Below are 24,135 nucleotides of genomic sequence, written 5' to 3'. Positions count from 1 at the left end.
TGCGAAACTGTACAACAAAAAAGAAAATAAAGTCAGTATATGTACTGAATAATCACTTACCAGTATCACAGCTGTTTACCAAAAGTCAGACCCTAGACCCTTGATTGTCCACCTTCATAGAGGGAGTCGGTCACGGGATCCTGCGAAACTGTACAACAAAAAAGAAAAAAAAAGTTAGTATATGTACTGAATAATCACTTACCAGTATCACAGCTGTTTACCAACAGTCAGACCCTAGACCCTTGATTTTCCACCTTCATAGAGGGAGTCGGTAATGGGATCCTGCGAAACTGTACGACAAAAAAGAAAAAAAAAAAGTCAATACATGTACTGAATGATCACTTACCTGTATCACAGCTGTTCACGAACACTCAGACCCTAGACCCTTGATAGTCCACCTTCAGAGGGGGAGTCCGAAATGGGATCCTGGGAAATTGTATGACAAGAAAGAAAAAAAGTCAATACGTGTATAGAAACTGAATAATCACTTACTTGTATCAAAGCTGTTTACGAACAGTCAGACCCTAGACCCTTGATAGTGCACCTTCAGAGAGGGAGTCGGTAACAGGGTCCTGCGAAAGTGTACAAGAAAAAAGAAAAAAAAGTCAGTATATGTACTGAATAATCACTTACCAGTATCACAGCTGTTTACCAACAGTCAGACCCTAGACCCTTGATTGTCCACCTTCACAGAGGGAGTCGGTCACGGGATCCTGCGAAACTGTACGACAAAAAAGAAAAAAAAAGTTAGTATATGTACTGAATAATCACTTACCAGTATCACAGCTGTTTACCAACAGTCAAACCCTAGACCCTTGATAGTCCACCTTCAGAGAGGGAGTCGGTAACAGGATCCTGCGAAACTGTACAACAAAAAAGAAAATAAAGTCAGTATATGTACTGAATAATCACTTACCAGTATCACAGCTGTTTACCAACAGTCAGACCCTAGACCCTTGATTGTCCACCTTCAGAGAGGGAGTCGGTAATGGAATCCTGGGAAACTGTACGACAAAAGAAAAAAAAAGTCAATACATGTACTGAATGATCACTTACCTGTATCACAGCTGTTTACCAACAGTCAGACCCTAGACCCTTGATTGTCCACCTTCAGAGAGGGAGTCGGTAACAGGATCCTGCAAAACTGTACAAGAAAAAAGAAAAAAAAGTCAGTATATATACTGAATAATCACTTACCAGTATCACAGCTCTTTACCAACAGTCAGACCCTAGACCCTTGATAGTCCACCTTCAGAGAGGGAGTCGGTAATGGAATCCTGGGAAACTGTACGACAAAAAAGAAAAAAGTCAGAACGTGTATAGAAACTGAACAATCACTTACCTGTATAACAGCTGTTTATGAACATTCAGCCTCACACAGCTGAAGATGGACAGAATATAGCTGTATTTACCTATATAGAGTTGTGAAGTGAGAAGAAAATGGATAGACTCTTGTTAGTCGTTTCCACATTCAGAGAGGGAGTCGGTCACGGGATCCTAGGAAACTGTACGAGAAAAAAGAAAAAAGAGTCAATACATGTATAGAAACTGAATGATCACTTACCTGTATCAAAGCTATTACGAACAGTCAGACTCACACAGTTCAAGATGGACAGAATACCTGCCAGCCAGTCATAGTAGAGAATGGAGATGCAGATGGAGAAATCCTTGTTAGTCGTTTCAACCTTCACGGGATCCTGGGAAACTGTACGAAAAAAAAGAAAAAAAAAGTCAATACGTGTATAGAAACTGAATGATTACTTACCTGTATCACAGCTGTTTACGAACACTCAGACCCTAGACCCTTGATAGTCCACCTTCAGAGAGGGAGTCAGTAATGGAATCCTGGGAAACTGTACGACAAAAAAGAAAAAAAAGTCAGTATATGTACTGAATAATCACTTACCTGTATCACAGCTGTTTACCAACAGTCAGACCCTAGACCCTTGATTGTCCACCTTCATAGAGGGAGTCGGTAACAGGATCCTGCGAAACTGTATGACAAAAAAGAAAAAAAAAAGTCAATACATGTACTGAATGATCACTTACCTGTATCACAGCTGTTCACGAACACTCAGACCCTAGACCCTTGATAGTCCACCTTCAGAGAGGGAGTCGGTAACAGGATCCTGCGAAACTGTACAAGAAAAAAGAAAAAAAAGTCAGTATATGTACTGAATAATCACTTACCAGTATCACAGCTGTTTACCAAAAGTTAGACCCTACACCCTTGATTGTCCACCTTCATAAAGGGAGTCGGTAATGGGATCCTGCGAAACTGTACGACAAAAATGAAAAAAAAAAGTCAATACATGTACTGAATGATCACTTACCAGTATCACAGCTGTTCACGAACACTCAGACCCTAGACCCTTGATAGTCCACCTTCAGAGAGGGAGTCGGTAACAGGATCCTGCGAAACTGTACAACAAAAAAGAAAATAAAGTCATTATATGTACTGAATAATCACTTACCAGTATCACAGCTGTTTACCAACAGTCAGACCCTAGACCCTTGATTGTCCACCTTCATAGAGGGAGTCGGTCACGGGATCCTGCGAAACTGTACAACAAAAAAGAAAAAAAAAAAGTAAATACATGTACTGAATGATCACTTACCTGTATCACAGCTGTTCACGAACACTCAGACCCTAGACCCTTGATAGTCCACCTTCAGAGGGGGAGTCCGAAATGGGATCCTGGGAAATTGTATGACAAGAAAGAAAAAAAGTCAATACGTGTATAGAAACTGAATAATCACTTACTTGTATCAAAGCTGTTTACGAACAGTCAGACCCTAGACCCTTGATAGTGCACCTTCAGAGAGGGAGTCGGTAACAGGGTCCTGCGAAAGTGTACAAGAAAAAAGAAAAAAAAGTCAATACATGTACTGAATGATCACTTACCTGTATCACAGCTATTTACCAACAGTCAGACCCTAGACCCTTGATTGTCCACCTTCAGAGAGGGAGTCGGTAACAGGATCCTGCAAAACTGTACAAGAAAAATGAAAAAAAAGTCAGTATATATATACTGAATAATCACTTACCAGTATCACAGCTCTTTACCAACAGTCAGACCCTAGAACCTTGATAGTCCACCTTCAGAGAGGGAGTCGGTAATGGAATCCTGGGAAACTGTACGACAAAAAAGAAAAAAGTCAATACATATACTGAATGATCACTTACCAGTATCACAGCTGTTTACCAACATTCAGACCCTAGACCCTTGATTGTCCACCTTCATAGAGGGAGTCGGTAACAGGATCCTGCGAAACTGTACAACAAAAAAGAAAAAAAAGTTAGTATATATACACTGAATAATCACTTACCAGTATCACAGCTGTTTACCAACAGTCAGACCCTAGACCCTTGATTGTCCACCTTCATAGAGGGAGTCGGTAATGGGATCCTGCGAAACTGTACGACAAAAGAGAAAAAAAGTCAATTCATGTACTGAATGATCACTTACCTGTATCACAGCTGTTTACCAACAGTCAGACCCTAGACCCTTGATTGTCCACCTTCAGAGAGGGAGTCGGTAACAGGATCCTGCAAAACTGTACAAGAAAAAAGAAAAAAAAGTCAGTATATATACTGAATAATCACTTACCAGTATCACAGCTCTTTACCAACAGTCAGACCCTAGACCCTTGATAGTCCACCTTCAGAGAGGGAGTCGGTAATGGAATCCTGGGAAACTGTACGACAAAAAAGAAAAAAGTCAGAACGTGTATAGAAACTGAACAATCACTTACCTGTATAACAGCTGTTTACGAACATTCAGCCTCACACAGCTGAAGATGGACAGAATATAGCTGTATTTACCTATATAGAGTTGTGAAGTGAGAAGAAAATGGATAGACTCTTGTTAGTCGTTTCCACATTCAGAGAGGGAGTCGGTCACGGGATCCTAGGAAACTGTACGAGAAAAAAGAGTCAATACATGTATAGAAACTGAATGATCACTTACCTGTATCAAAGCTATTACGAACAGTCAGACTCACACAGTTATAGATGGACAGAATACCTGCCAGCCAGTCATAGTAGAGAATGGAGATGCAGATGGAGAAATCCTTGTTAGTCGTTTCAACCTTCACAGGATCCTGGGAAACTGTACGACAAAAAAGAAAAAAAAAAGTCAATACATGTATAGAAACTGAATAATCACTTACCTGTATCACAGCTGTTCACGAACAGTCAGTCCCTAGACCCTTGATAGTGCACCTTCAGAGAGGGAGTCGGTAACAGGATCCTGCAAAAGTGTACAAGAAAAAAGAAAAAAAAAAGTCAGAATATGTACTGAATAATCACTTACCAGTATCACAGCTGTTTACCAACAGTCAGACCCTAGACCCTTGATTGTCCACCTTCATAGAGGGAGTCGGTAATGGGATCCTGCGAAACTGTACAACAAAAAAGAAAAAAAAAAGTCAATACATGTACTGAATGATCACTTACCTGTATCACAGCTGTTCACGAACACTCAGACCCTAGACCCTTGATAGTCCACCTTCAGAGAGGGAGTCAGTAATGGAATCCTGGGAAACTGTACGACAAAAAAGAAAAAAAACTCAGTATATGTACTGAATAATCACTTACCAGTATCACAGCTGTTTACCAACAGTCAGACCCTAGACCCTTGATTGTCCACCTTCATAGAGGGAGTCGGTAATGGGATCCTGCGAAACTGTACGACAAAAGAAAAAAAAAGTCAATACATGTACTGAATGATCACTTACCTGTATCACAGCTATTTACCAACAGTCAGACCCTAGACCCTTGATTGTCCACCTTCAGAGAGGGAGTCGGTAACAGGATCCTGCAAAACTGTACAAGAAAAATGAAAAAAAAGTCAGTATATATATACTGAATAATCACTTACCAGTATCACAGCTCTTTACCAACAGTCAGACCCTAGACCCTTGATAGTCCACCTTCAGAGAGGGAGTCGGTAATGGAATCCTGGGAAACTGTACGACAAAAAAGAAAAAAGTCAATACATATACTGAATGATCACTTACCAGTATCACAGCTGTTTACCAACATTCAGACCCTAGACCCTTGATAGTCCACCTTCAGAGAGGGAGTCGGTAATGGAATCCTGGGAAACTGTACGACAAAAAAGAAAAAAGTCAATACATATACTGAATGATCACTTACCAGTATCACAGCTGTTTACCAACATTCAGACCCTAGACCCTTGATTGTCCACCTTCATAGAGGGAGTCGGTAACAGGATCCTGCGAAACTGTACAACAAAAAAGAAAAAAAAGTTAGTATATATACACTGAATAATCACTTACCAGTATCACAGCTGTTTACCAACAGTCAGACCCTAGACCCTTGATTGTCCACCTTCATAGAGGGAGTCGGTAATGGGATCCTGCGAAACTGTACGACAAAAGAGAAAAAAAGTCAATTCATGTACTGAATGATCACTTACCTGTATCACAGCTGTTTACGAACAGTCAGACCCTAGACCCTTGATTGTCCACCTTCAGAGAGGGAGTCGGTAACAGGATCCTGCAAAACTGTACAAGAAAAAAGAAAAAAAAGTCAGTATATATACTGAATAATCACTTACCAGTATCACAGCTCTTTACCAACAGTCAGACCCTAGACCCTTGATAGTCCACCTTCAGAGAGGGAGTCGGTAATGGAATCCTGGGAAACTGTACGACAAAAAAGAAAAAAGTCAGAACGTGTATAGAAACTGAATGGTCACTTACCTGTATCACAGCTGTTCACGAACAGTCAGACCCTAGACGCTTGATAGTCCACCTTCAGAGAGGGAGTCGGTAATAGAATCCTGGGAAACTGTATGACAAAAAAGAAAAAAAAAGTCAGTACGTGTATAGAAACTGAATGATCACTTACCTGTATCAAAGCTGTTTACGAACAGTCAGACCCTAGACCCTTGATAGTGCACCTTCAGAGAGGGAGTCGGTAACAGGATCCTGCGAAAGTGTACAAGAAAAAAGAAAAAAAAGTCAGTATATGTACTGAATAATCACTTACCAGTATCACAGCTGTTTACCAACAGTCAGACCCTTGATTGTCCACCTTCATAGAGGGAGTCGGTAATGGGATCCTGCGAAACTGTACGACAAAAGAAAAAAAAAATCAATACATATACTGAATGATCACTTACCTGTATCACAGCTGTTTACGAACACTCAGACCCTAGACCCTTGATAGTCCACCTTCAGAGAGGGAGTCAGTCATGGAATCCTGGGAAACTGTACGACAAAAAAGAAAAAAAAGTCAGTATATGTACTGAATAATCACTTACCAGTATCACAGCTGTTTACCAACAGTCAGACCCTAGACCCTTGATTGTCCACCTTCATAGAGGGAGTCGGTAACAGGATCCTGTGAAACTGTATGACAAAAAAGAAAAAAAAAAGTCAATACATGTACTGAATGATCACTTACCTGTATCACAGCTGTTCACGAACACTCAGACCCTAGACCCTTGATAGTCCACCTTCAGAGAGGGAGTCGGTAACAGGATCCTGCGAAACTGTACAAGAAAAAAGAAAAAAAAGTCAGTATATGTACTGAATAATCACTTACCAGTATCACAGCTGTTTACCAAAAGTTAGACCCTACACCCTTGATTGTCCACCTTCATAAAGGGAGTCGGTAATGGGATCCTGCGAAACTGTACGACAAAAATGAAAAAAAAAAAGTCAATACATGTACTGAATGATCACTTACCAGTATCACAGCTGTTCACGAACACTCAGACCCTAGACCCTTGATAGTCCACCTTCAGAGAGGGAGTCGGTAACAGGATCCTGCGAAACTGTACAACAAAAAAGAAAATAAAGTCAGTATATGTACTGAATAATCACTTACCAGTATCACAGCTGTTTACCAACAGTCAGACCCTAGACCCTTGATTGTCCACCTTCATAGAGGGAGTCGGTGACGGGATCCTGCGAAACTGTACAACAAAAAAGAAAAAAAAAAAGTAAATACATGTACTGAATGATCACTTACCTGTATCACAGCTGTTCACGAACACTCAGACCCTAGACCCTTGATAGTCCACCTTCAGAGGGGGAGTCCGAAATGGGATCCTGGGAAATTGTATGACAAGAAAGAAAAAAAGTCAATACGTGCATAGAAACTGAATAATCACTTACTTGTATCAAAGCTGTTTACGAACAGTCAGACCCTAGACCCTTGATAGTGCACCTTCAGAGAGGGAGTCGGTAACAGGGTCCTGCGAAAGTGTACAAGAAAAAAGAAAAAAAAGTCAGTATATGTACTGAATAATCACTTACCAGTATCACAGCTGTTTACCAACAGTCAGACCCTAGACCCTTGATTGTCCACCTTCATAGAGGGAGTCGGTAATGGGATCCTACGAAACTGTACGACAAAAAAGAAAAAAAAAAAGTCAATACATGTACTGAATGATCACTTACCTGTATCACAGCTGTTCACGAACACTCAGACCCTAGACCCTTGATAGTCCACCTTCAGAGAGGGAGTCGATAACAGGATCCTGCGAAACTGTACAAGAAAAAAGAAAAAAAAGTCAGTATATGTACTGAATAATCACTTACCAGTATCACAACTGTTTACCAACAGTCAGACCCTAGACCCTTGATTGTCCACCTTCATAGAGGGAGTCGGTATTGGGATCCTGCGAAAATGTACGACAAAAGAAAAAAAGTGTCAATACATGTACTGAATGATCACTTACCAGTATCACAGCTGTTTACGAACAGTCAGACCCTAGACCCTTGATAGTCCACCTTCAGAGGGGGAGTCCGAAATGGGATCCTGGGAAATTGTATGACAAGAAAGAAAAAAAGTCAATACGTCTATAGAAACTGAATAATCACTTACTTGTATCAAAGCTGTTTACGAACAGTCAGACCCTAGACCCTTGATAGTCCACCTTCATAGAGGGAGTCGGTAACAGGATCCTGCGAAACTGTACAACAAAAAAGAAAAAAAAGTTAGTATATATACACTGAATAATCACTTACCAGTATCACAGCTGTTTACCAACAGTCAGACCCTAGACCCTTGATTGTCCACCTTCATAGAGGGAGTCGGTAATGGGATCCTGCGAAACTGTACGACAAAAGAAAAGAAAAAAAGTCAATACATGTACTGAATGATCACTTACCTGTATCACAGCTGTTTACGAACACTCAGACCCTAGACCCTTGATAGTCCACCTTCAGAGAGGGAGTCAGTAATGGAATCCTGGGAAACTGTACGACAAAAAAGAAAAAAAAGTCAGCACATGTACTGAATAATCACTTACCAGTATCACAGCTGTTTACCAACAGTCAGACCCTAGACCCTTGATTGTCCACCTTCATAGAGGGAGTCGGTAAAAGGATCCTGCGAAACTGTACAACAAAAAAGAAAAAAAAGTTAGTATATATACACTGAATAATCACTTACCAGTGTCACAGCTGTTTACGAACAGTCAGACCCTAGACCCTTGATAGTCCACCTTCAGAGGGGGAGTCCGAAATGGGATCCTGGGAAATTGTATGACAAGAAAGAAAATAAAGTCAGTATATGTACTGAATAATCACTTACCAGTATCACAGCTGTTTACCAACAGTCAGACCCTAGACCCTTGATTGTCCACCTTCATAGAGGGAGTCGGTAAAAGGATCCTGCGAAACTGTACAACAAAAAAGAAAAAAAAGTTAGTATATATACACTGAATAATCACTTACCAGTGTCACAGCTGTTTACGAACAGTCAGACCCTAGACCCTTGATAGTCCACCTTCAGAGAGGGAGTCGGTAACAGGATCCTGCGAAACTGTATGACAAAATAGAAAATAAAGTCAGTATATGTACTGAATAATCACTTACCAGTATCACAGCTGTTTACCAACAGTCAGACCCTAGACCCTTGATTGTCCACCTTCATAGAGGGAGTCGGTCACGGGATCCTGCGAAACTGTACAACAAAAAAGAAAAAAAAAGTTAGTATATGTACTGAATAATCACTTACCAGTATCACAGCTGTTTACCAACAGTCAGACCCTAGACCCTTGATTGTCCACCTTCATAGAGGGAGTCGGTAATGGGATCCTGCGAAACTGTGCGACAAAAAAGAAAAAAAAAAGTCAATACATGTACTGAATGATCACTTACCTGTATCACAGCTGTTCACGAACACTCAGACCCTAGACCCTTGATAGTCCACCTTCAGAGAGGGAGTCGGTAACAGGATCCTTCGAAACTGTACAACAAAATAGAAAATAAAGTCAGTATATGTACTGAATAATCACTTACCAGTATCACAGCTGTTTACCAACAGTCAGACCCTAGACCCTTGATAGTCCACCTTCATAGAGGGAGTCGGTAACAGGATCCTGCGAAACTGTACAACAAAAAAGAAAAAAAAGTTAGTATATATACACTGAATAATCACTTACCAGTATCACAGCTGTTTACCAACAGTCAGACCCTAGACCCTTGATTGTCCACCTTCATAGAGGGAGTCGGTAATGGGATCCTGCGAAACTGTACGACAAAAGAAAAGAAAAAAAGTCAATACATGTACTGAATGATCACTTACCTGTATCACAGCTGTTTACGAACACTCAGACCCTAGACCCTTGATAGTCCACCTTCAGAGAGGGAGTCAGTAATGGAATCCTGGGAAACTGTACGACAAAAAAGAAAAAAAAGTCAGCACATGTACTGAATAATCACTTACCAGTATCACAGCTGTTTACCAACAGTCAGACCCTAGACCCTTGATTGTCCACCTTCATAGAGGGAGTCGGTAAAAGGATCCTGCGAAACTGTACAACAAAAAAGAAAAAAAAGTTAGTATATATACACTGAATAATCACTTACCAGTGTCACAGCTGTTTACGAACAGTCAGACCCTAGACCCTTGATAGTCCACCTTCAGAGGGGGAGTCCGAAATGGGATCCTGGGAAATTGTATGACAAGAAAGAAAATAAAGTCAGTATATGTACTGAATAATCACTTACCAGTATCACAGCTGTTTACCAACAGTCAGACCCTAGACCCTTGATTGTCCACCTTCATAGAGGGAGTCGGTAAAAGGATCCTGCGAAACTGTACAACAAAAAAGAAAAAAAAGTTAGTATATATACACTGAATAATCACTTACCAGTGTCACAGCTGTTTACGAACAGTCAGACCCTAGACCCTTGATAGTCCACCTTCAGAGAGGGAGTCGGTAACAGGATCCTGCGAAACTGTATGACAAAATAGAAAATAAAGTCAGTATATGTACTGAATAATCACTTACCAGTATCACAGCTGTTTACCAACAGTCAGACCCTAGACCCTTGATTGTCCACCTTCATAGAGGGAGTCGGTCACGGGATCCTGCGAAACTGTACAACAAAAAAGAAAAAAAAAGTTAGTATATGTACTGAATAATCACTTACCAGTATCACAGCTGTTTACCAACAGTCAGACCCTAGACCCTTGATTGTCCACCTTCATAGAGGGAGTCGGTAATGGGATCCTGCGAAACTGTGCGACAAAAAAGAAAAAAAAAAGTCAATACATGTACTGAATGATCACTTACCTGTATCACAGCTGTTCACGAACACTCAGACCCTAGACCCTTGATAGTCCACCTTCAGAGAGGGAGTCGGTAACAGGATCCTTCGAAACTGTACAACAAAATAGAAAATAAAGTCAGTATATGTACTGAATAATCACTTACCAGTATCACAGCTGTTTACCAACAGTCAGACCCTAGACCCTTGATTGTCCACCTTCATAGAGGGAGTCGGTCACGGGATCCTGCGAAACTGTACAACAAAAAAGAAAAAAAAAGTTAGTATATGTACTGAATAATCACTTACCAGTATCACAGCTGTTTACCAACAGTCAGACCCTAGACCCTTGATAGTCCACCTTCAGAGAGGGAGTCGGTAATGGGATCCTGCGAAACTGTACGACAAAAGAAAAAAAAAGTCAATACATGTACTGAATGATCACTTACCTGTATCACAGCTGTTTACCAAAAGTTAGACCCTAGACCCTTGATTGTCCACCTTCATAGAGGGAGTCGGTAATGGGATCCTGCGAAAATGTACGACAAAAAAGAAAAAAAAAAAAGTCAATACATGTACTGAATGATTACTTACCTGTATCACAGCTGTTCACGAACACTCAGACCCTAGACCCTTGATAGTCCACCTTCAGAGAGGGAGTCGATAACAGGATCCTGCGAAACTGTACAAGAAAAAAGAAAAAAAAGTCAGTATATGTACTGAATAATCACTTACCAGTATCACATCTGTTTACCAACAGTCAGACCCTAGACCCTTGATTGTCCACCTTCAGAGGGGGAGTCCGAAATGGGATCCTGGGAAATTGTATGACAAGAAAGAAAAAAAGTCAATACGTCTATAGAAACTGAATAATCACTTACTTGTATCAAAGCTGTTTACGAACAGTCAGACCCTAGACCCTTGATAGTCCACCTTCAGAGAGGGAGTCGGTAACAGGATCCTGCGAAACTGTATGACAAAATAGAAAATAAAGTCAGTATATGTACTGAATAATCACTTACCAGTATCACAGCTGTTTACCAACAGTCAGACCCTAGACCCTTGATTGTCCACCTTCATAGAGGGAGTCGGTCACGGGATCCTGCGAAACTGTACAACAAAAAAGAAAAAAAAAAGTTAGTATATGTACTGAATAATCACTTACCAGTATCACAGCTGTTTACCAACAGTCAGACCCTAGACCCTTGATTGTCCACCTTCATAGAGGGAGTCGGTAATGGGATCCTGCAAAACTGTGCGACAAAAAAGAAAAAAAAAAAGTCAATACATGTACTGAATGATCACTTACCTGTATCACAGCTGTTCACGAACACTCAGACCCTAGACCCTTGATAGTCCACCTTCAGAGAGGGAGTCGGTAACAGGATCCTGCGAAACTGTACAACAAAAAAGAAAATAAAGTCAGTATATGTACTGAATAATCACTTACCAGTATCACAGCTGTTTACCAACAGTCAGACCCTAGACCCTTGATTGTCCACCTTCATAGAGGGAGTCGGTAATGGGATCCTGCGAAACTGTACGACAAAAGAAAAAAAAAGTCAATACATGTACTGAATGATCACTTACCTGTATCACAGCTCTTTACCAACAGTCAGACCCTAGACCCTTGATAGTCCACCTTCAGAGAGGGAGTCGGTAATGGAATCCTGGGAAACTGTACGACAAAAAAGAAAAAAGTCAATACATATACTGAATGATCACTTACCAGTATCACAGCTGTTTACCAACATTCAGACCCTAGACCCTTGATTGTCCACCTTCATAGAGGGAGTCGGTAACAGGATCCTGCGAAACTGTACAACAAAAAAGAAAAAAAAGTTAGTATATATACACTGAATAATCACTTACCAGTATCACAGCTGTTTACCAACAGTCAGACCCTAGACCCTTGATTGTCCACCTTCATAGAGGGAGTCGGTCACGGGATCCTGCGAAACTGTACAACAAAAAAGAAAAAAAAAGTTAGTATATGTACTGAATAATCACTTACCAGTATCACAGCTGTTTACCAACAGTCAGACCCTATACCCTTGATAGTCCACCTTCAGAGAGGGAGTCGGTAATGGGATCCTGCGAAACTGTACGACAAAAGAAAAAAAAAGTCAATACATGTACTGAATGATCACTTACCTGTATCACAGCTGTTTACCAAAAGTTAGACCCTAGACCCTTGATTGTCCACCTTCATAGAGGGAGTCGGTAATGGGATCCTGCGAAACTGTACGACAAAAAAGAAAAAAAAAAAAGTCAATACATGTACTGAATGATCACTTACCTGTATCACAGCTGTTTACGAACACTCAGACCCTAGACCCTTGATAGTCCACCTTCAGAGGGGGAGTCCGAAATGGGATCCTGGGAAATTGTATGGCAAGAAAGAAAAAAAGTCAATACGTGTATAGAAACTGAATAATCACTTACTTGTATCAAAGCTGTTTACGAACAGTCAGACCCTAGACCCTTGATAGTGCACCTTCAGAGAGGGAGTCGGTAACAGGGTCCTGCGAAAGTGTACAAGAAAAAAGAAAAAAAAGTCAGTATATGTACTGAATAATCACTTACCAGTATCACAGCTGTTTACCAACAGTCAGACCCTAGACCCTTGATAGTCCACCTTCAGAGAGGGAGTCGGTAACAGGATCCTGCGAAATTGTACAAGAAAAAAGAAAAAAAAGTCAGTATATGTACTGAATAATCACTTACCTGTATCACAGCTGTTCACGAACACTCAGACCCTAGACCCTTGATAGTCCACCTTCAGAGAGGGAGTCGGTAACAGGATCCTGCGAAATTGTACAAGAAAAAAGAAAAAAAAGTCAGTATATGTACTGAATAATCACTTACCAGTATCACAGCTGTTTACCAAAAGTTAGACCCTAGACCCTTGATAGTCCACCTTCAGAGAGGGAGTCGGTAACAGGATCCTGCGAAACTGTACAACAAAAAAGAAAATAAAGTCAGTATATGTACTGAATAATCACTTACCAGTATCACACCTGTTTACCAACAGTCAGACCCTAGACCCTTGATTGTCCACCTTCATAGAGGGAGTAGGTAACAGGATCCTGCGAAACTGTATGACAAAAAAGAAAAAAAAAAGTCAATACATGTACTGAATGATCACTTACCTGTATCACAGCTGTTCACGAACACTCAGACCCTAGACCCTTGATAGTCCACCTTCAGAGAGGGAGTCGGTAACAGGATCCTGCGAAATTGTACAAGAAAAAAGAAAAAAAAGTCAGTATATGTACTGAATAATCACTTACCAGTATCACAGCTGTTTACCAAAAGTTAGACCCTACACCCTTGATTGTCCATCCTCATAAAGGGAGTCGGTAATGGGATCCTGCGAAACTGTACGACAAAAATGAAAAAAAAAAGTCAATACATGTACTGAATGATCACTTACCAGTATCACAGCTGTTCACGAACACTCAGACCCTAGACCCTTGATAGTCCACCTTCAGAGAGGGAGTCGGTAACAGGATCCTGCGAAACTGTACAACAAAAAAGAAAATAAAGTCAGTATATGTACTGAATAATCACTTACCAGTATCACAGCTGTTTACCAAAAGTCAGACCCTAGACCCTTGATTGTCCACCTTCATAGAGGGAGTCGGTCACGGGATCCTGCGAAACTGTACAACAAAAAAGAAAAAAAAAGTTAGTATATGTACTGAATAATCACTTACCAGTATCACAGCTGTTTACCAACAGTCAGACCCTAGACCCTTGATTTTCCACCTTCATAGAGGGAGTCGGTAATGGGATCCTGCGAAACTGTACGACAAAAAAGAAAAAAAAAAAGTCAATACATGTACTGAATGATCACTTACCTGTATCACAGCTGTTCACGAACACTCAGACCCTAGACCCTTGATAGTCCACCTTCAGAGGGGGAGTCCGAAATGGGATCCTGGGAAATTGTATGACAAGAAAGAAAAAAAGTCAATACGTGTATAGAAACTGAATAATCACTTACTTGTATCAAAGCTGTTTACGAACAGTCAGACCCTAGACCCTTGATAGTGCACCTTCAGAGAGGGAGTCGGTAACAGGGTCCTGCGAAAGTGTACAAGAAAAAAGAAAAAAAAGTCAGTATATGTACTGAATAATCACTTACCAGTATCACAGCTGTTTACCAACAGTCAGACCCTAGACCCTTGATTGTCCACCTTCACAGAGGGAGTCGGTCACGGGATCCTGCGAAACTGTACGACAAAAAAGAAAAAAAAAGTTAGTATATGTACTGAATAATCACTTACCAGTATCACAGCTGTTTACCAACAGTCAAACCCTAGACCCTTGATAGTCCACCTTCAGAGAGGGAGTCGGTAACAGGATCCTGCGAAACTGTACAACAAAAAAGAAAATAAAGTCAGTATATGTACTGAATAATCACTTACCAGTATCACAGCTGTTTACCAACAGTCAGACCCTAGACCCTTGATTGTCCACCTTCAGAGAGGGAGTCGGTAATGGAATCCTGGGAAACTGTACGACAAAAGAAAAAAAAAGTCAATACATGTACTGAATGATCACTTACCTGTATCACAGCTGTTTACCAACAGTCAGACCCTAGACCCTTGATTGTCCACCTTCAGAGAGGGAGTCGGTAACAGGATCCTGCAAAACTGTACAAGAAAAAAGAAAAAAAAGTCAGTATATATACTGAATAATCACTTACCAGTATCACAGCTCTTTACCAACAGTCAGACCCTAGACCCTTGATAGTCCACCTTCAGAGAGGGAGTCGGTAATGGAATCCTGGGAAACTGTACGACAAAAAAGAAAAAAGTCAGAACGTGTATAGAAACTGAACAATCACTTACCTGTATAACAGCTGTTTATGAACATTCAGCCTCACACAGCTGAAGATGGACAGAATATAGCTGTATTTACCTATATAGAGTTGTGAAGTGAGAAGAAAATGGATAGACTCTTGTTAGTCGTTTCCACATTCAGAGAGGGAGTCGGTCACGGGATCCTAGGAAACTGTACGAGAAAAAAGAAAAAAGAGTCAATACATGTATAGAAACTGAATGATCACTTACCTGTATCAAAGCTATTACGAACAGTCAGACTCACACAGTTCAAGATGGACAGAATACCTGCCAGCCAGTCATAGTAGAGAATGGAGATGCAGATGGAGAAATCCTTGTTAGTCGTTTCAACCTTCACGGGATCCTGGGAAACTGTACGAAAAAAAAGAAAAAAAAAGTCAATACGTGTATAGAAACTGAATGATTACTTACCTGTATCACAGCTGTTTACGAACACTCAGACCCTAGACCCTTGATAGTCCACCTTCAGAGAGGGAGTCAGGAATGGAATCCTGGGAAACTGTACGACAAAAAAGAAAAAAAAGTCAGTATATGTACTGAATAATCACTTACCTGTATCACAGCTGTTTACCAACAGTCAGACCCTAGACCCTTGATTGTCCACCTTCATAGAGGGAGTCGGTAACAGGATCCTGCGAAACTGTATGACAAAAAAGAAAAAAAAAAGTCAATACATGTACTGAATGATCACTTACCTGTATCACAGCTGTTCACGAACACTCAGACCCTAGACCCTTGATAGTCCACCTTCAGAGAGGGAGTCGGTAACAGGATCCTGCGAAACTGTACAAGAAAAAAGAAAAAAAAGTCAGTATATGTACTGAATAATCACTTACCAGTATCACAGCTGTTTACCAAAAGTTAGACCCTACACCCTTGATTGTCCACCTTCATAAAGGGAGTCGGTAATGGGATCCTGCGAAACTGTACGACAAAAATGAAAAAAAAAAGTCAATACATGTACTGAATGATCACTTACCAGTATCACAGCTGTTCACGAACACTCAGACCCTAGACCCTTGATAGTCCACCTTCAGAGAGGGAGTCGGTAACAGGATCCTGCGAAACTGTACAACAAAAAAGAAAATAAAGTCATTATATGTACTGAATAATCACTTACCAGTATCACAGCTGTTTACCAACAGTCAGACCCTAGACCCTTGATTGTCCACCTTCATAGAGGGAGTCGGTCACGGGATCCTGCGAAACTGTACAACAAAAAAGAAAAAAAAAAAGTAAATACATGTACTGAATGATCACTTACCTGTATCACAGCTGTTCACGAACACTCAGACCCTAGACCCTTGATAGTCCACCTTCAGAGGGGGAGTCCGAAATGGGATCCTGGGAAATTGTATGACAAGAAAGAAAAAAAGTCAATACGTGTATAGAAACTGAATAATCACTTACTTGTATCAAAGCTGTTTACGAACAGTCAGACCCTAGACCCTTGATAGTGCACCTTCAGAGAGGGAGTCGGTAACAGGGTCCTGCGAAAGTGTACAAGAAAAAAGAAAAAAAAGTCAGTATATGTACTGAATAATCACTTACCAGTATCACAGCTGTTTACCAACAGTCAGACCCTAGACCCTTGATTGTCCACCTTCATAGAGGGAGTCGGTCACGGGATCCTGCGAAACTGTACAACAAAAAAGAAAAAAAAAAGTTAGTATATGTACTGAATAATCACTTACCAGTATCACAGCTGTTTACCAACAGTCAGACCCTAGACCCTTGATTGTCCACCTTCATAGAGGGAGTCGGTAATGGGATCCTGCGAAACTGTGCGACAAAAAAGAAAAAAAAAAAGTCAATACATGTACTGAATGATCACTTACCTGTATCACAGCTGTTCACGAACACTCAGACCCTAGACCCTTGATAGTCCACCTTCAGAGAGGGAGTCGGTAACAGGATCCTGCGAAACTGTACAACAAAAAAGAAAATAAAGTCAGTATATGTACTGAATAATCACTTACCAGTATCACAGCTGTTTACCAACAGTCAGACCCTAGACCCTTGATTGTCCACCTTCATAGAGGGAGTCGGTAATGGGATCCTGCGAAACTGTACGACAAAAGAAAAAAAAAGTCAATACATGTACTGAATGATCACTTACCTGTATCACAGCTATTTACCAACAGTCAGACCCTAGACCCTTGATTGTCCACCTTCAGAGAGGGAGTCGGTAACAGGATCCTGCAAAACTGTACAAGAAAAATGAAAAAAAAGTCAGTATATATATACTGAATAATCACTTACCAGTATCACAGCTCTTTACCAACAGTCAGACCCTAGACCCTTGATAGTCCACCTTCAGAGAGGGAGTCGGTAATGGAATCCTGGGAAACTGTACGACAAAAAAGAAAAAAGTCAATACATATACTGAATGATCACTTACCAGTATCACAGCTGTTTACCAACATTCAGACCCTAGACCCTTGATTGTCCACCTTCATAGAGGGAGTCGGTAACAGGATCCTGCGAAACTGTACAACAAAAAAGAAAAAAAAGTTAGTATATATACACTGAATAATCACTTACCAGTATCACAGCTGTTTACCAACAGTCAGACCCTAGACCCTTGATTGTCCACCTTCATAGAGGGAGTCGGTAATGGGATCCTGCGAAACTGTACGACAAAAGAGAAAAAAAGTCAATTCATGTACTGAATGATCACTTACCTGTATCACAGCTGTTTACCAACAGTCAGACCCTAGACCCTTGATTGTCCACCTTCAGAGAGGGAGTCGGTAACAGGATCCTGCAAAACTGTACAAGAAAAAAGAAAAAAAAGTCAGTATATATACTGAATAATCACTTACCAGTATCACAGCTCTTTACCAACAGTCAGACCCTAGACCCTTGATAGTCCACCTTCAGAGAGGGAGTCGGTAATGGAATCCTGGGAAACTGTACGACAAAAAAGAAAAAAGTCAGAACGTGTATAGAAACTGAACAATCACTTACCTGTATAACAGCTGTTTACGAACATTCAGCCTCACACAGCTGAAGATGGACAGAATATAGCTGTATTTACCTATATAGAGTTGTGAAGTGAGAAGAAAATGGATAGACTCTTGTTAGTCGTTTCCACATTCAGAGAGGGAGTCGGTCACGGGATCCTAGGAAACTGTACGAGAAAAAAGAAAAAAGAGTCAATACATGTATAGAAACTGAATGATCACTTACCTGTATCAAAGCTATTACGAACAGTCAGACTCACACAGTTATAGATGGACAGAATACCTGCCAGCCAGTCATAGTAGAGAATGGAGATGCAGATGGAGAAATCCTTGTTAGTCGTTTCAACCTTCACAGGATCCTGGGAAACTGTACGACAAAAAAGAAAAAAAAAAGTCAATACATGTATAGAAACTGAATAATCACTTACCTGTATCACAGCTGTTCACGAACAGTCAGTCCCTAGACCCTTGATAGTGCACCTTCAGAGAGGGAGTCGGTAACAGGATCCTGCAAAAGTGTACAAGAAAAAAGAAAAAAAAAAGTCAGAATATGTACTGAATAATCACTTACCAGTATCACAGCTGTTTACCAACAGTCAGACCCTAGACCCTTGATTGTCCACCTTCATAGAGGGAGTCGGTAATGGGATCCTGCGAAACTGTACAACAAAAAAGAAAAAAAAAAGTCAATACATGTACTGAATGATCACTTACCTGTATCACAGCTGTTCACGAACACTCAGACCCTAGACCCTTGATAGTCCACCTTCAGAGAGGGAGTCAGTAATGGAATCCTGGGAAACTGTACGACAAAAAAGAAAAAAAACTCAGTATATGTACTGAATAATCACTTACCAGTATCACAGCTGTTTACCAACAGTCAGACCCTAGACCCTTGATTGTCCACCTTCATAGAGGGAGTCGGTAATGGGATCCTGCGAAACTGTACGACAAAAGAAAAAAAAAGTCAATACATGTACTGAATGATCACTTACCTGTATCACAGCTATTTACCAACAGTCAGACCCTAGACCCTTGATTGTCCACCTTCAGAGAGGGAGTCGGTAACAGGATCCTGCAAAACTGTACAAGAAAAATGAAAAAAAAGTCAGTATATATATACTGAATAATCACTTACCAGTATCACAGCTCTTTACCAACAGTCAGACCCTAGACCCTTGATAGTCCACCTTCAGAGAGGGAGTCGGTAATGGAATCCTGGGAAACTGTACGACAAAAAAGAAAAAAGTCAATACATATACTGAATGATCACTTACCAGTATCACAGCTGTTTACCAACATTCAGACCCTAGACCCTTGATTGTCCACCTTCATAGAGGGAGTCGGTAACAGGATCCTGCGAAACTGTACAACAAAAAAGAAAAAAAAGTTAGTATATATACACTGAATAATCACTTACCAGTATCACAGCTGTTTACCAACAGTCAGACCCTAGACCCTTGATTGTCCACCTTCATAGAGGGAGTCGGTAATGGGATCCTGCGAAACTGTACGACAAAAGAGAAAAAAAGTCAATTCATGTACTGAATGATCACTTACCTGTATCACAGCTGTTTACGAACAGTCAGACCCTAGACCCTTGATTGTCCACCTTCAGAGAGGGAGTCGGTAACAGGATCCTGCAAAACTGTACAAGAAAAAAGAAAAAAAAGTCAGTATATATACTGAATAATCACTTACCAGTATCACAGCTCTTTACCAACAGTCAGACCCTAGACCCTTGATAGTCCACCTTCAGAGAGGGAGTCGGTAATGGAATCCTGGGAAACTGTACGACAAAAAAGAAAAAAGTCAGAACGTGTATAGAAACTGAATGGTCACTTACCTGTATCACAGCTGTTCACGAACAGTCAGACCCTAGACGCTTGATAGTCCACCTTCAGAGAGGGAGTCGGTAATAGAATCCTGGGAAATTGTATGACAAAAAAGAAAAAAAAAGTCAGTACGTGTATAGAAACTGAATGATCACTTACCTGTATCAAAGCTGTTTACGAACAGTCAGACCCTAGACCCTTGATAGTGCACCTTCAGAGAGGGAGTCGGTAACAGGATCCTGCGAAAGTGTACAAGAAAAAAGAAAAAAAAGTCAGTATATGTACTGAATAATCACTTACCAGTATCACAGCTGTTTACCAACAGTCAGACCCTTGATTGTCCACCTTCATAGAGGGAGTCGTAATGGGATCCTGCGAAACTGTACGACAAAAGAAAAAAAAAAAATCAATACATATACTGAATGATCACTTACCTGTATCACAGCTGTTTACGAACACTCAGACCCTAGACCCTTGATAGTCCACCTTCAGAGAGGGAGTCAGTCATGGAATCCTGGGAAACTGTACGACAAAAAAGAAAAAAAAGTCAGTATATGTACTGAATAATCACTTACCAGTATCACAGCTGTTTACCAACAGTCAGACCCTAGACCCTTGATTGTCCACCTTCATAGAGGGAGTCGGTAACAGGATCCTGCGAAACTGTATGACAAAAAAGAAAAAAAAAAGTCAATACATGTACTGAATGATCACTTACTTGTATCACAGCTGTTCACGAACACTCAGACCCTAGACCCTTGATAGTCCACCTTCAGAGAGGGAGTCGGTAACAGGATCCTGCGAAACTGTACAAGAAAAAAGAAAAAAAAGTCAGTATATGTACTGAATAATCACTTACCAGTATCACAGCTGTTTACCAAAAGTTAGACCCTACACCCTTGATTGTCCACCTTCATAAAGGGAGTCGGTAATGGGATCCTGCGAAACTGTACGAAAAAAATGAAAAAAAAAAAGTCAATACATGTACTGAATGATCACTTACCAGTATCACAGCTGTTCACGAACACTCAGACCCTAGACCCTTGATAGTCCACCTTCAGAGAGGGAGTCGGTAACAGGATCCTGCGAAACTGTACAACAAAAAAGAAAATAAAGTCAGTATATGTACTGAATAATCACTTACCAGTATCACAGCTGTTTACCAACAGTCAGACCCTAGACCCTTGATTGTCCACCTTCATAGAGGGAGTCGGTGACGGGATCCTGCGAAACTGTACAACAAAAAAGAAAAAAAAAAAGTAAATACATGTACTGAATGATCACTTCCCTGTATCACAGCTGTTCACGAACACTCAGACCCTAGACCCTTGATAGTCCACCTTCAGAGGGGGAGTCCGAAATGGGATCCTGGGAAATTGTGTGACAAGAAAGAAAAAAAGTCAATACGTGCATAGAAACTGAATAATCACTTACTTGTATCAAAGCTGTTTACGAACAGTCAGACCCTAGACCCTTGATAGTGCACCTTCAGAGAGGGAGTCGGTAACAGGGTCCTGCGAAAGTGTACAAGAAAAAAGAAAAAAAAGTCAGTATATGTACTGAATAATCACTTACCAGTATCACAGCTGTTTACCAACAGTCAGACCCTAGACCCTTGATTGTCCACCTTCATAGAGGGAGTCGGTAATGGGATCCTACGAAACTGTACGACAAAAAAGAAAAAAAAAGTCAATACATGTACTGAATGATCACTTACCTGTATCACAGCTGTTCACGAACACTCAGACCCTAGACCCTTGATAGTCCACCTTCAGAGAGGGAGTCGATAACAGGATCCTGCGAAACTGTACAAGAAAAAAGAAAAAAAAGTCAGTATATGTACTGAATAATCACTTACCAGTATCACAACTGTTTACCAACAGTCAGACCCTAGACCCTTGATTGTCCACCTTCATAGAGGGAGTCGGTATTGGGATCCTGCGAAAATGTACGACAAAAGAAAAAAAGTGTCAATACATGTACTGAATGATCACTTACCAGTATCACAGCTGTTTACGAACAGTCAGACCCTAGACCCTTGATAGTCCACCTTCAGAGGGGGAGTCCGAAATGGGATCCTGGGAAATTGTATGACAAGAAAGAAAAAAAGTCAATACGTCTATAGAAACTGAATAATCACTTACTTGTATCAAAGCTGTTTACGAACAGTCAGACCCTAGACCCTTGATAGTCCACCTTCAGAGAGGGAGTCGATAACAGGATCCTGCGAAACTGTACAAGAAAAAAAAAAAAAAAGTCAGTATATGTACTGAATAATCACTTACCAGTATCACAACTGTTTACCAACAGTCAGACCCTAGACCCTTGATTGTCCACCTTCATAGAGGGAGTCGGTAATGGGATCCTGCGAAAATGTACGACAAAAGAAAAAAAGTGTCAATACATGTACTGAATGATCACTTACCTGTATCACAGCTGTTCACGAACACTCAGACCCTAGACCCTTGATAGTCCACCTTCAGAGAGGGAGTCGGTAACAGGATCCTGCGAAACTGTACAACAAAATAGAAAATAAAGTCAGTATATGTACTGAATAATCACTTACCAGTATCACAGCTGTTTACCAACAGTCAGACCCTAGACCCTTGATTGTCCACCTTCATAGAGGGAGTCGGTCACGGGATCCTGCGAAACTGTACAACAAAAAAGAAAAAAAAAGTTAGTATATGTACTGAATAATCACTTACCAGTATCACAGCTGTTTACCAACAGTCAGACCCTAGACCCTTGATAGTCCACCTTCAGAGAGGGAGTCGGTAATGGGATCCTGCGAAACTGTACGACAAAAGAAAAAAAAAGTCAATACATGTACTGAATGATCACTTACCTGTATCACAGCTGTTTACCAACAGTCAGACCCTAGACCCTTGATTGTCCACCTTCAGAGAGGGAGTCGGTAACAGGATCCTGCAAAACTGTACAAGAAAAATGGAAAAAAAAATCAGTATATATACTGAATAATCACTTACCAGTATCACAGCTCTTTACCAACAGTCAGACCCTAGACCCTTGATAGTCCACCTTCAGAGAGGGAGTCGGTAATGGAATCCTGGGAAACTGTACGACAAAAAAGAAAAAAGTCAATACATATACTGAATGATCACTTACCAGTATCACAGCTGTTTACCAACATTCAGACCCTAGACCCTTGATTGTCCACCTTCATAGAGGGAGTCGGTAACAGGATCCTGCGAAACTGTACAACAAAAAAGAAAAAAAAGTTAGTATATATACACTGAATAATCACTTACCAGTATCACAGCTGTTTACCAACAGTCAGACCCTAGACCCTTGATTGTCCACCTTCATAGAGGGAGTCGGTAATGGGATCCTGCGAAACTGTACAACAAAAAAGAAAAAAAAAAGTCAATACATGTACTGAATGATCACATACCTGTATCACAGCTGTTTACCAACAGTCAGACCCTAGACCCTTGATAGTCCACCTTCAGAGAGGGAGTCGGTAATGGAATCCTGGGAAACTGTACGACAAAAAAGAAAAAAGTCAGAACGTGTATAGAAACTGAACAATCACTTACCTGTATAAAAGCTGTTTACGAACATTCAGCCTCACACAGCTGAAGATGGACAGAATATAGCTGTATTTACCTATATAGAGTTGTGAAGTGAGAAGAAAATGGATAGACTCTTGTTAGTCGTTTCCACATTCAGAGAGGGAGTCGGTCACGGGATCCTAGGAAACTGTACGAGAAAAAAGAAAAAAGAGTCAATACATGTATAGAAACTGAATGATCACTTACCTGTATCAAAGCTATTACGAACAGTCAGACTCACACAGTTATAGATGGACAGAATACCTGCCAGCCAGTCATAGTAGAGAATGGAGATGCAGATGGAGAAATCCTTGTTAGTCGTTTCAACCTTCACAGGATCCTGGGAAAC

This window comes from Salminus brasiliensis, chromosome 15 (genome assembly GCF_030463535.1).
Source record: "Salminus brasiliensis chromosome 15, fSalBra1.hap2, whole genome shotgun sequence".
Taxonomy (NCBI): Eukaryota; Metazoa; Chordata; class Actinopteri; order Characiformes; family Bryconidae; genus Salminus; species Salminus brasiliensis.
Note: the sequence above shows the minus strand (reverse complement) of the source record.